At 39.6% G+C, this 10343-nt stretch overlaps 1 long non-coding RNA gene across 1 annotated transcript; it reads left to right on the forward strand.

Moving 5' to 3' along the window:
* Nucleotides 1-237: 237 nt before the first annotated feature.
* Nucleotides 238-1897, forward strand: LOC106007271. Its single transcript, XR_001181942.2, has 3 exons — nucleotides 238-403; nucleotides 530-673; nucleotides 1840-1897. It is a non-coding gene; the product is annotated as an uncharacterized LOC106007271 (long non-coding RNA).
* Nucleotides 1898-10343: the final 8446 nt, after the last annotated feature.

Below are 10343 nucleotides of genomic sequence, written 5' to 3' on the forward strand. Positions count from 1 at the left end.
GAAAGTAATGAAAACATAAGTATTCATGTCAGAGTGTAGCTAAAGCAGAAATGAAATCTAACCCAGATATCATTGATTGATTTTACGCCTTTTTAAAAAAAGATTTTATTTATTTATTTGTCAGAGAGTGAGAGCACAAGCAGAGAGAACAGCAGGTACAGGGAGAAGCAGGCTCCCCGCTGAGCAGGGAGCCCAAGGCAGGACTCAGTCCGGTGATGCTGGGATCATGAAGGCAGACGCTTAACCGCCTGAGCTGACCAAGCACCCCTATGTTGTTGTTGCTGTTGTTTTTTTAACTTGAGTGAACCTTTTCTTGCTAAATGGTACTATTGTTAAATGTCTGTCACAGAGAAGATAATCCAACACAATGCCATTACACAGATTTATAGCTGACCTTTGAAATGTAAGTCAGAATGCTCCTTTTAGAAAAAACATAATTTTATTTCTATTTCCCTTCAGAAAAAAGTCTTTATGACTTCTGTAGTACCAAACAGTTCATCCTTGGTGTCCTTTAAACCTGTGTTTGCAGATGACGGACAGATCGGATTGTTGCATTGCACAGCCTGGCTTTCTGTTAGAGCACAGCACTTTAAAAACTCATCCTAGCAACGGAGGCTAAGTTCTTCCATGAGCAGAATGAGTACAATGAGCCTGTCTGTATTAATCACTAGAGGTAAGCTACCAGGCCATTACTAGCACTTTCTGCCAAGGTAGTAACAGGGAAATAACAGCTGTTTGTATAAGGAAACTAGGAGCTCATTTGCACAGCTACTGGAGGGGATGGGGAGATTAATGCATGTTGTCATTTCTACAAGTTTAATTTGACTTGTGCTAAAATAGCATCAATACCCATTGCCCCTTGCCATTCATTTCTCTTGAATGCTGATTAATTTACTCTCATTTCACCCTGAATGCTGCCAGGCAGTAATGACTTGTAGCCATCTGGCCGTCCTATTTTATCTTCCCCGCTGCCCCTAAAAAGAAGCAGAGATGGGGACATTCTTTTCATGGGCATCCATCCAGCTGCTCAGAGTTCCCAGTCCTCCTTTTGGGGAATGCAGGGTAGATGGCTGTGCTGACAGTGGATTCCTGAAGGGCCACACAGTTTTTGTGTTGGAGCTGGAAAGCAAAAGCCTCCTAATTTCAGAATTGGTGGGGGAGGGGGGTGGGTAATGGGGGGGTGGCTTACGAAGGGATAGATCACAGAGCCTATATATATCAGTTAACAATTAAGCTTCGTAAAAGAGATTTATAAAGTACAGCTACTGTTACCGAGAGATATTTTGTAGATGTATAATAATACAAAGTACACAGAGATAGGGCTCTTTACAGGCATTTAAAGCTATATTGTTAATATTGTCTTAACTCCTAGAAGAACGAGAAACCATCTGGTCTCAGTAATTGCTTCCAAATATAATTTATTTTCTTTCCATGATATTTTCAGAATAATCAGACATATTACCTCATTATGGGTAAAAGAATAATAAATTAGACTGACAAAATTTGATTCTATTTCAAGGATACTATTTTTAAAAAATTAAATTTATTGAGCTATAGCTTACATATAATAAGTTCTGCCCATGTAAGTCTGTATTTTAATGTGTTTTTGACACATTTGTATACTCATACAATCACCACCATAGTCAAGCTATAGAATATTTCTACTAGCCCCCACATTGTCTTTGTGCCCCTTCCTAGTCGATTTTCCCCACCCTTAGCACCAGGTAACATCTGACATTCTGTCAATGTAGATTAAATTGGCTTTTTCTAGAATTTCATAAAAGTGGATTCTTAACATTATATATACTTTTTTAAAAAGATTTTATTTATTTATTTTAGAGAGAGGAAGAGAGAGTGCACACCAGCGCGGCAGGGTGTATGGAGGAGGGAGAGGGACAAGCAGACTCCATGCTGAGCCAGAGGAGAGCTCGATCTCACAACCCCGATATCATGAGCTAAGCTGAAATCAGGAGTCGGATGCTCAACCGAGCCACCCAGGCATCCCTGGTATGTATCCTACTCTTTTTAAAAAAATTTAATTTACTTTCATTTTTTCAGTGTTCCAAAATTCATTCTTTATGCACCATACCCAGTGCTCCATGCAATCCGTGCATCCTATTCTGTTGCTTAGCATAATTCATCTATGCTGTTGCATTCTTCAATTGCTGAATGCTATCTCACTTTCACTCCATATCCTTCCATATCACCATAGATGTGCCATAATTTGTTTATCCATTCATCTGTGGAAAATGGACATTCGATTTCTAGTTTCTAGCTATTATGAATAAATTTGTGTATAAGGCTTTGCATGGAAATATATTTTAATTTCTCTTGAGTAAAAACTTAGGAATAGAACTGCTGGGTCTTTTGGTAAATGTACATTTAACTTTGTAACAAACTATTGAACAGCCTTCTGAAATGATTACACCATTTCACACTCCCACCAGCAATGGATGAGGAGGATTCCAGATGTTTCACATCCTCACCAACACTTGGTCTTGTTATCTTTTAAAAATTGTATCATGTCAGTGGGTATATAGTGGAATTTCACTGAGCAGCTAATTTGAATTTCCCTGTGTTTTAAAATGTAGGTTTTATTGTTATTTAGGTATGGCAAGGCCAACAGATCAAGAGATCACTGCCACTAGGGTCAGCAAGGATCCAAAATATTAAGACATTAAACATATAGAATAAAAAGACATGATGAATACACCTGATGACTAATGATATTGACTGTCTTATCATGCATGTATTGGCCATTCATACAGCTTCATTTGTAAAGTGTTCAATTTTTTTTGCCTTTTCTAAAAAAAAAAATTGTATTGCTTTCTTACTGAGTTCTAATTAATATAAAATTTTAATCTAAGTTCTTTATCAGATACTCATATTGCAACTATTTTCTCTCAATCCATGGAAGAGAATTTAATTTTCTTAAAAATGTCTTTCAAAGAGCTTAAGTTTAAATTTTGATGATGTTATCAATTTTTTCTTTTATGGTTCATGCCTTTTGTGTTTTATTGAAGAAATCTTGGCCTACCCCAAGATCATGAAGATATTCTTCTGTTTTTGTTGTTGTTGTTTTGTTTTGTTTTCCTAGAATTTTAAATATTACAGTTAGGTCTGTAGTACATTTTGAGTTAACTTTCTGTATTGATTTAAGTAAGGGTCAAGGCTCATTTTTGCCCCCCAACAACACTTGCTCAAAAGACTTTCCTTTCCCCCATTGAATTAAATTGGCATATTAATTTTTATTGAAAATCAATTAGCCACCTGTGTAGGGGGTGAGTGAGAATTCTCTCCTCTGTTGAACTGATGTGTAGATCTGTCCTTCAATGCTTGTATGAAATTCTTTTGCTTACTATGGCTTTATAGGAAGTCTTAAAATAAGAAAGCATGTCATCCAACTTTGAATTGTTTGGTTATTTAAAGGTTATTGGTCCTTTTCTTTTCTAAGTAATTTTAGATCAGATTTATAAAAACAAACAAACAAAAAAACTGTTGGGAATTTGATTGGATTTTGTTGAATCTATGACTCACTTTAGAGAGAATGAGAGTCTTAATAGCATTGAATCTTCTAATTCATAAATACGGTCTATGTTTCCATTTACTTAGGCCTTTGTAATGTTCTCTCAGGAATCTTTTGTAGTTTTGTGAGTACAGTTTGCACATATTTTGTTGAATTTACTTCTAAGTTTTTCATATTTGGGATGCAATTATAAATGGAATTTAAATTTTTTCATTTCCTGTTGTGTGTTTCTAGTATATAGAAATGCAATTTTTGTATATTGATTCTGTATTTCAAGAACTTTCCAAGCTTGCTTTTAAGTTTTAAGGGCTTTTTGGTAAATTCCTTAGGGGGGTTTTATGTGTCATGTGTACATAAGGAATTTTACTTCTTTCTTTCCAATGTGCAGGCTTTTTATTTCTTTTTCTTGTCTAACTGCACTGTTTAGAACCTTTAGTACAGTGTTGAACAAGTAAAAGAGTGGACAATTATTCTTTTTTTAGTAGTTATTCCACCTATTTTCAGGGGTTTCAATCTCACATGCAGATTTATATTTGGTAAAAGAGTCAAGGGGAATCCTGTGCAGATTTTTTTTTCTTTTCAGCATAACAGAATTCATTGTTTTTTGTACCACACCCAGTGCTCCATGCAATACGTGCCCTCCTTAATACCCACCAGCTGGCTCCCCCAACCTCCCACCCCCCGCCCCTTCAAAAACCCTCAGATTGTTTTTTAGAGTCCATAGATTTTGGGGATTGTTTTTCTGCTTAGCTTCCTCCTGTTGGGGACTTTGCCCTACAAATTCTAGCTGCTTTGTCCTCCCCAATTTCCTGTTCCTTGCTCCTAAACTGAGCAAGATTCTCAAGCTCAACTTGTATTCCCCCTTTCTGTTCTACAGTCTAGAGATTGTCAAAAATCCTGGGTAATAGTAGGAAACACCTTACTTTTTTTTACCCCATTCTTAAGAATCATAGTCCTCTACTCCCTTGTGCCTGAAAATAGTTGTTTCTGTGTTTTATCCAGTTTTCTAGTTGTTTACAACAGAAGGGTAATTCTGGAGCTTGTTACTCCTTTACGGTTACAAATGGATACTGTCTGGGGCACCTGGGTGGCTCAGTTGGTTGGGCATCTGCCTTCAGCTGAGGTCATGATCCCAGAGTCCTGGGATAAAGTCCCACATTGGGCTTCCTGCTCAGGGGGAGTCTGCTTCTCTCTCTGCCTTCCCCTCCTATTTGTGCTCTGTCTTCTGTCAAGTAGATAAATAAAATCTTAAAAAAAAAAAAAGAAATAGATACACTCTAATATTTAAGCATTTACTGGTTGGTGATGATGATGATGATGATGATGATGATGATGATGATATTTGCTATGTGACTCAGCCAGTTTTGCTTTGGGGAGAAAAGGGAAGTTTTAACCAGTAGTTTTTAACTTATCTCATATTAGACTTATTTGAGAGCTCCTAAAACACAACTATGTTTAGGCTACTTGCCCAGAAATTCTGATTTAAATGGCATTTATTTGTTTTTAAAGCCTTCAGATTTACTCTCAAGACTCTACACAACTTGTCAATAAGTGTTCCATGACATCCTGGTGTGGCCAAGATGGCTTACAGGTGTCCTGGGTTACAGATCTTTTCACCCCTGGGGGCAGCCAGTCCTATCCAGGTCCCTCACTCCAGCAGGAGTCAGCAACCTCAGTTTACCCCAGCGTACCACACAGACACTATCCTTTCCTGATAGTGCTGTGACTGTGGGCCATTGAGCTTGAAAAGTTAATCCTTCTTTAGATTCCCTCATCTTCGTATCCTTTTCCTGACCTTTCAGGGTCATCCTTTCTCCTTCCTACCCATTCCCATTGCAACACATGTACAGCTCTGTGACAGTCATGTTTGAGTTTTAAGTCTGTTTCTAGTTAAGATTTTAATCCCTGGAGGATGGAGCTGGTTTCTTTATTTTTATTTTTATTTTTAAGAAACTTTTTAAAGTTTATTTATTTATTTGACAGAGAGAAAGAGATCACAAGTAGGCAGAGAGGCAGGCAGAGAGAGTGAGGGAAGCAGGCTCCCTGCTGAGCAGAGAGCCTGATACAGGGCTCGATCCCAGGACTCTGGGATCATGACCTGAGCCTCAGGCAGAGGCTTAACCCACTGAGCCACCCAGGGTGCCCTGGGGCTGGTTTCTTTAATCATCTCTTCCTACTATCAAGCAAATTGTTTTGTACTTTGTATTTACTATATTTAGGTGGGCCATTCTGGAGTTTAATGTTGGAAAGTATTCTGTGACCAAAAATATTTTCTGTTCTATTGAAAATCTATTCTGTGTTTTCAGGGTGCCTGGGTGGCACAGTTGGTTAAGCATCTAACTCTTGAGTTTGGCTCAGGTTGTGATTTCAGGGACATGAGATCGAGACCCCTGTCACACTCTACACTCAGTGTGGAGTCTGCTTAAGAGTATCCCTCTCTCAGGTGCCTGGGTGACTCAGTGGGTTAAGCATCAGCCTTCTGCTCAGGTCATGATCCTAGGGTCCTGAGATCCAGTCCACATCAGGCACAAGTAGCGGGAAGCCTGCTTCTTCCTCTTCTTGAACTCCCCCTGCTTTTGCACTCTCTTTCTGTCTGTCAAATAAATAAAATCTTAAAATAAAAATGTGTTCCCTCTCTCTGCACCTCCCCGCTGCACCTTCTCTCTCTAAAATAAATAAACAGATCTTAAAAAAAAAAAAGTATGTTTTCAGATTTTCCATAAGTCAGTCAGGTGGGAGAGGAATTTTGTATTCTGTTACCCTGTATTTTGTATTCTGTTATTTACAGTGGGGCTTGAATTCATTTCAGGTCTCTACTCTTTTTTCACAATTAATTTTGTCCTTTAGGGAAAAGAATTTGGTGGTGCCTTTCTACCTTTAAGCATTTGTACTTCAGAAATGAAATTGTTTGATTTGATGAATTTTTCTATTTATACCATTTTAGCTTTTAAATTCAGAAAACTTTATTAGGTTAGATTATTATTTTTAAATTAAGCATAAATAAATTGGATGGGAAATGAATTTCTATAAGGATAATGGGGAAGAAAATGCAAATATTAATTGCTAATATCTCTTTGGTTACATAACACCAAGCTTCATATGTTTACTCAATTCTTCTTTTAGATTAATGTTGCCATGAGAAGAGTCACTCTGTCTGATATAATGCCTTTGCATAAATTAGGAAAATGCACCTCTTCTGGGCATGGCTTAGCAAACAGAACAAGGGCGAGATTATAACCTCATTTTTTATTTTTTTATTTTTTTAATTTACAACTTCACTCACTTATCTCCTGAGTCAGGAATCCTCATTTAAGGCATTTAAGACATAGTGGCTCTATGATGACTTCTTTACTTTTAGGACAACTGTTTGTTTCTATACAATTTGGCATATTTCCAGGAGGTAAAAACAGATTTGATACCCTCCATTGTATATAAGACACATGAGTATGAATAGTAAAATTATGTTGGAGAGATAAATTAAAGAGCATTCAATAGAGTTATCTAAATCTCAGTTGTGCGATTGCTCCTCTGCATGGTGGCCGGCGGGGGGTGGGGGCTCAAAGCAAATTAAAGGTAGAAAATAAGGGAAATGAGGTTCTCCTCCCGTGACCCACATAGTAAGACAGGAGTGAGGGGATAGGAGCCAGGACACTGCAAATCTTTGGCTAATGTCTTCCAATAATGGCACATTTGGGTTGGCTAAGACACAAAGGAAACATCCCATTTGCCAGGTAGATGAATATGGACCAGTTCACCTCTGGCCACAAAGAGAAAGGCAGAGGCTGTCATCTGTTGGTGAGGAAGAGCCAAGGACAATGCCAAGTAGCGCCAGAGTTGTAGTCGGAAAGGACCACACATGGAATCCGTCTGGGACCTTCTTACTCTGAAATCTTGCATTCCTCACCAGCCGCGAAATATAATTTTGGTGGGATAAATATATCACTTAATCCATTGACCACGTACTTGACGATTTTGGAGTCCTTCTCAAATTGCATGTGCAGGCAGAAATGGAGCACTAACATTTCCTGAATAGCCCTATTTGTTCTTCAGTATCTTAGATGCTTTCTCATACACTGACTCACAACAATCCCAAGTGGTTCCATTGGACCTAAAGAGGAGGATGTTGTAACAGACGGAAAGGACGGGTTGACTGTTCTTATTATAGATTTTGTTTGGTGGCAGTAAAGAATCTCACTTAGTGTTGATTGGGTTTTCTGGTTGCAAATCACAGGGAGTGGAAGCTGGTCTTGAATGAATGACCTCAATCATTAGTGCTTGTGTTTCTTTTTCTCCATCTACAGGTCCTGGTTCTGTTTTCTCTCCCCTCGATGATTTTCTTGATCCATTTTGCCCCATCCTCCCTTGCTTTTGGCTAACATCGTATATCAGGAACCTGCTGTTTCCCCAAGTCCTCAGACCTCATTTATTGTATCTTGCTCTCTTCCAATCAGGGCCTCATCAGAGGCACACACTGCTCTCTGGGGTTCTTACTAAATGGGCTACAATCAAGGACATTAAGAGAGATGTACTCTTCAATTATTTTGCATATTTTTCCATTTTGTTTCTTAAAGGGGAAATATCTTCACAGAAAAACAGGAGTCTCCATCTCATCCTGTCTCCTGGTTTATTATTCTTGTAAAAACCCACTGTGGAGTAATGAATGCTCATTTGCAAGATTGAGTGAACAAGGGATGGGAAGAATATTTGTTGGAGGCCACCGCACGGTTGGAGTCGTGGATCAAACCAGGCCCTGACTTGTGTCTCCTTTAAAGTCCGGACACCTTGACAAGGGGTTAAGGAAGGGAAAGTTGAGTAACACTGAGAAAGGGTCTGTGCTATGTGTTGTGCGCTCACCTATGTGACTTCCCACACGCTCTCCCTACAGAAGGGAATAATGTGGTCAGGGTCATGAATTCTTAGTTGGTCCTTGTTGTTCCTGTACTTCCCATAACCCACTCCCTGGTTGATTGTCTTGCTAATGGCATTAGCGGAGACTACCTGGCATCAAGAGGTTTGCTTGTAGTTAATGTAAACTTGTTATAGGAACTTGCGGTCATCTGACTAGATACTGATGTATTACTCCTATTGTGGTCTGCCTTATAAATGCTTGTAAGATGTGGAATAAAATCGGCACTGTTGGACATCATCCTCAGTGTCCCTCCTGCCCCCATCTCTTTGTTTCTTAATTTCTTTTCACCATCCTCTTACCCTCACATTTCCTGGTTGATTTGTCGTACTGGCTGCGACAAATATTATTTGCTGTAATGATTCATTTAATCTATATTGAAGAAATAGAATAAATATAAGGTGCTGCTCAGCTCATACAGATGATGGAAGACCCAGTCTGTAAGCCCAAAGGCCCTGAAATCTTAAGGAGAGCTTATTTGGGTTTGGGACCTGGCTGAGCTGCTCAGACATGTACTGGATCTCCAGTGGCTGACAATAGATTTATATACCAATACTCCCAGGGCACAGTCATCAATTTCAACTCATGATCTTGAAAACTGTGGGAAATTCAATATTAGGAGATTATTTAAAATACTTATCTCTGGTTCTCTGTCAAAAATGATCTGCTACCTTCTCTCTCGCTCTCTCTCTCTCTCTCTCTTTTTTTTTTGCTTGTTTAATTTTAGATCTTTGTGTATCCAAGTTCCAAAGGTGAGACCTCTGTTCTTGAGAAACAGACAAACAGTTTGAGTACAAAATGTTATAAAGGTATTACACAAAGTATAATCGGAAGGGGCCTATTAACCAAGACTTTTTATTTTCCATAGTTCCGATGCTTTGACATCTTGAGGCTTTGCTGACCCCAGGAAGACTGCACTTCCCAGAGCTAGCCAATTCCCAGAGACGGTAAACAAATTGCCCACTGAGGAACATATCTTTCACAAGCAAACTAACTGATCCAGAACCCACCCACCCCACCAACTCTTCTGTTGGGCAATCTCCCTTAAGGGCTAGTTTTCCTCTGCCCTGATCACTCCAGGGCCAGACTCCAGACAATCAAAGACAACCCCTGCACACCCAGCACCTGTTGAAATTATTCAAACTAACCAATCCTAAACTGGCTTGCCTCATCTCGGCTTGCCTTTCCTGCAGAAACCAAAAGATGAGGCTTCTGCCCACATGTTTTCCTTACTCCCTCTGTCTCCTGACTGACAGTGGTGCCTCCCCAGGTGGCCCTGTGGGGCACTGCCTGCCTCCTTCTCTGGGGAAATGTGAATAATAAATGATCTTTTCAGTGGCAATCATCTCCTGATCCTGGACCTTGGCTGAATAATAATAAATCTGCATTTTGGAACAAGAGCCTAGAAGCTTGGAGAAAGCATCCCCAAGGCAATCCAGGGTTTGAAAGGAACTTGAGTGAGGGTGGCTGTCATGTGGTCATGGAGACGTGGGGGAGGGAAACAGAGGAGTCCAGTCAGTGGAAACAGCCCACCTGAAAGCAAGAGGGTGGTGTGTTTAGGGAGTGCGGTCTACCCTGGGTGAGACGTGGGCTGGGGGCAGAGATGAAGATGGAAAGATTGGTAATGTTAGGTTATCAAGGGCCTTGTCAGGCCTGCTCAGGAGTTGGATTCCATCCTATCTGAAGAGAAAGTTCAATGGCACTGGTGAACACAGGGATCAATAAACGCTAAAGATTGGTCAGGCCATTAGGAATAGTATTTAAATCTCCACAGTCTTCCCTCTATTGTCTGGTGCCTTATTATATGTTCTGGCTTCAGAAAAAGACTTCCCCCCAAAGAGTAAGTGGATTGAAAGTGCCTATCAGGCTACTATAGTACATTATTTGAGTGCCTTTTGATTTTTCCTTTAC

Source organism: Mustela putorius, unplaced genomic scaffold, assembly GCF_011764305.1.
Source record: "Mustela putorius furo isolate JIRA1106 unplaced genomic scaffold, ASM1176430v1.1 tig00003863_pilon_pilon_pilon, whole genome shotgun sequence".
NCBI classification, from domain to species: Eukaryota; Metazoa; Chordata; class Mammalia; order Carnivora; family Mustelidae; genus Mustela; species Mustela putorius.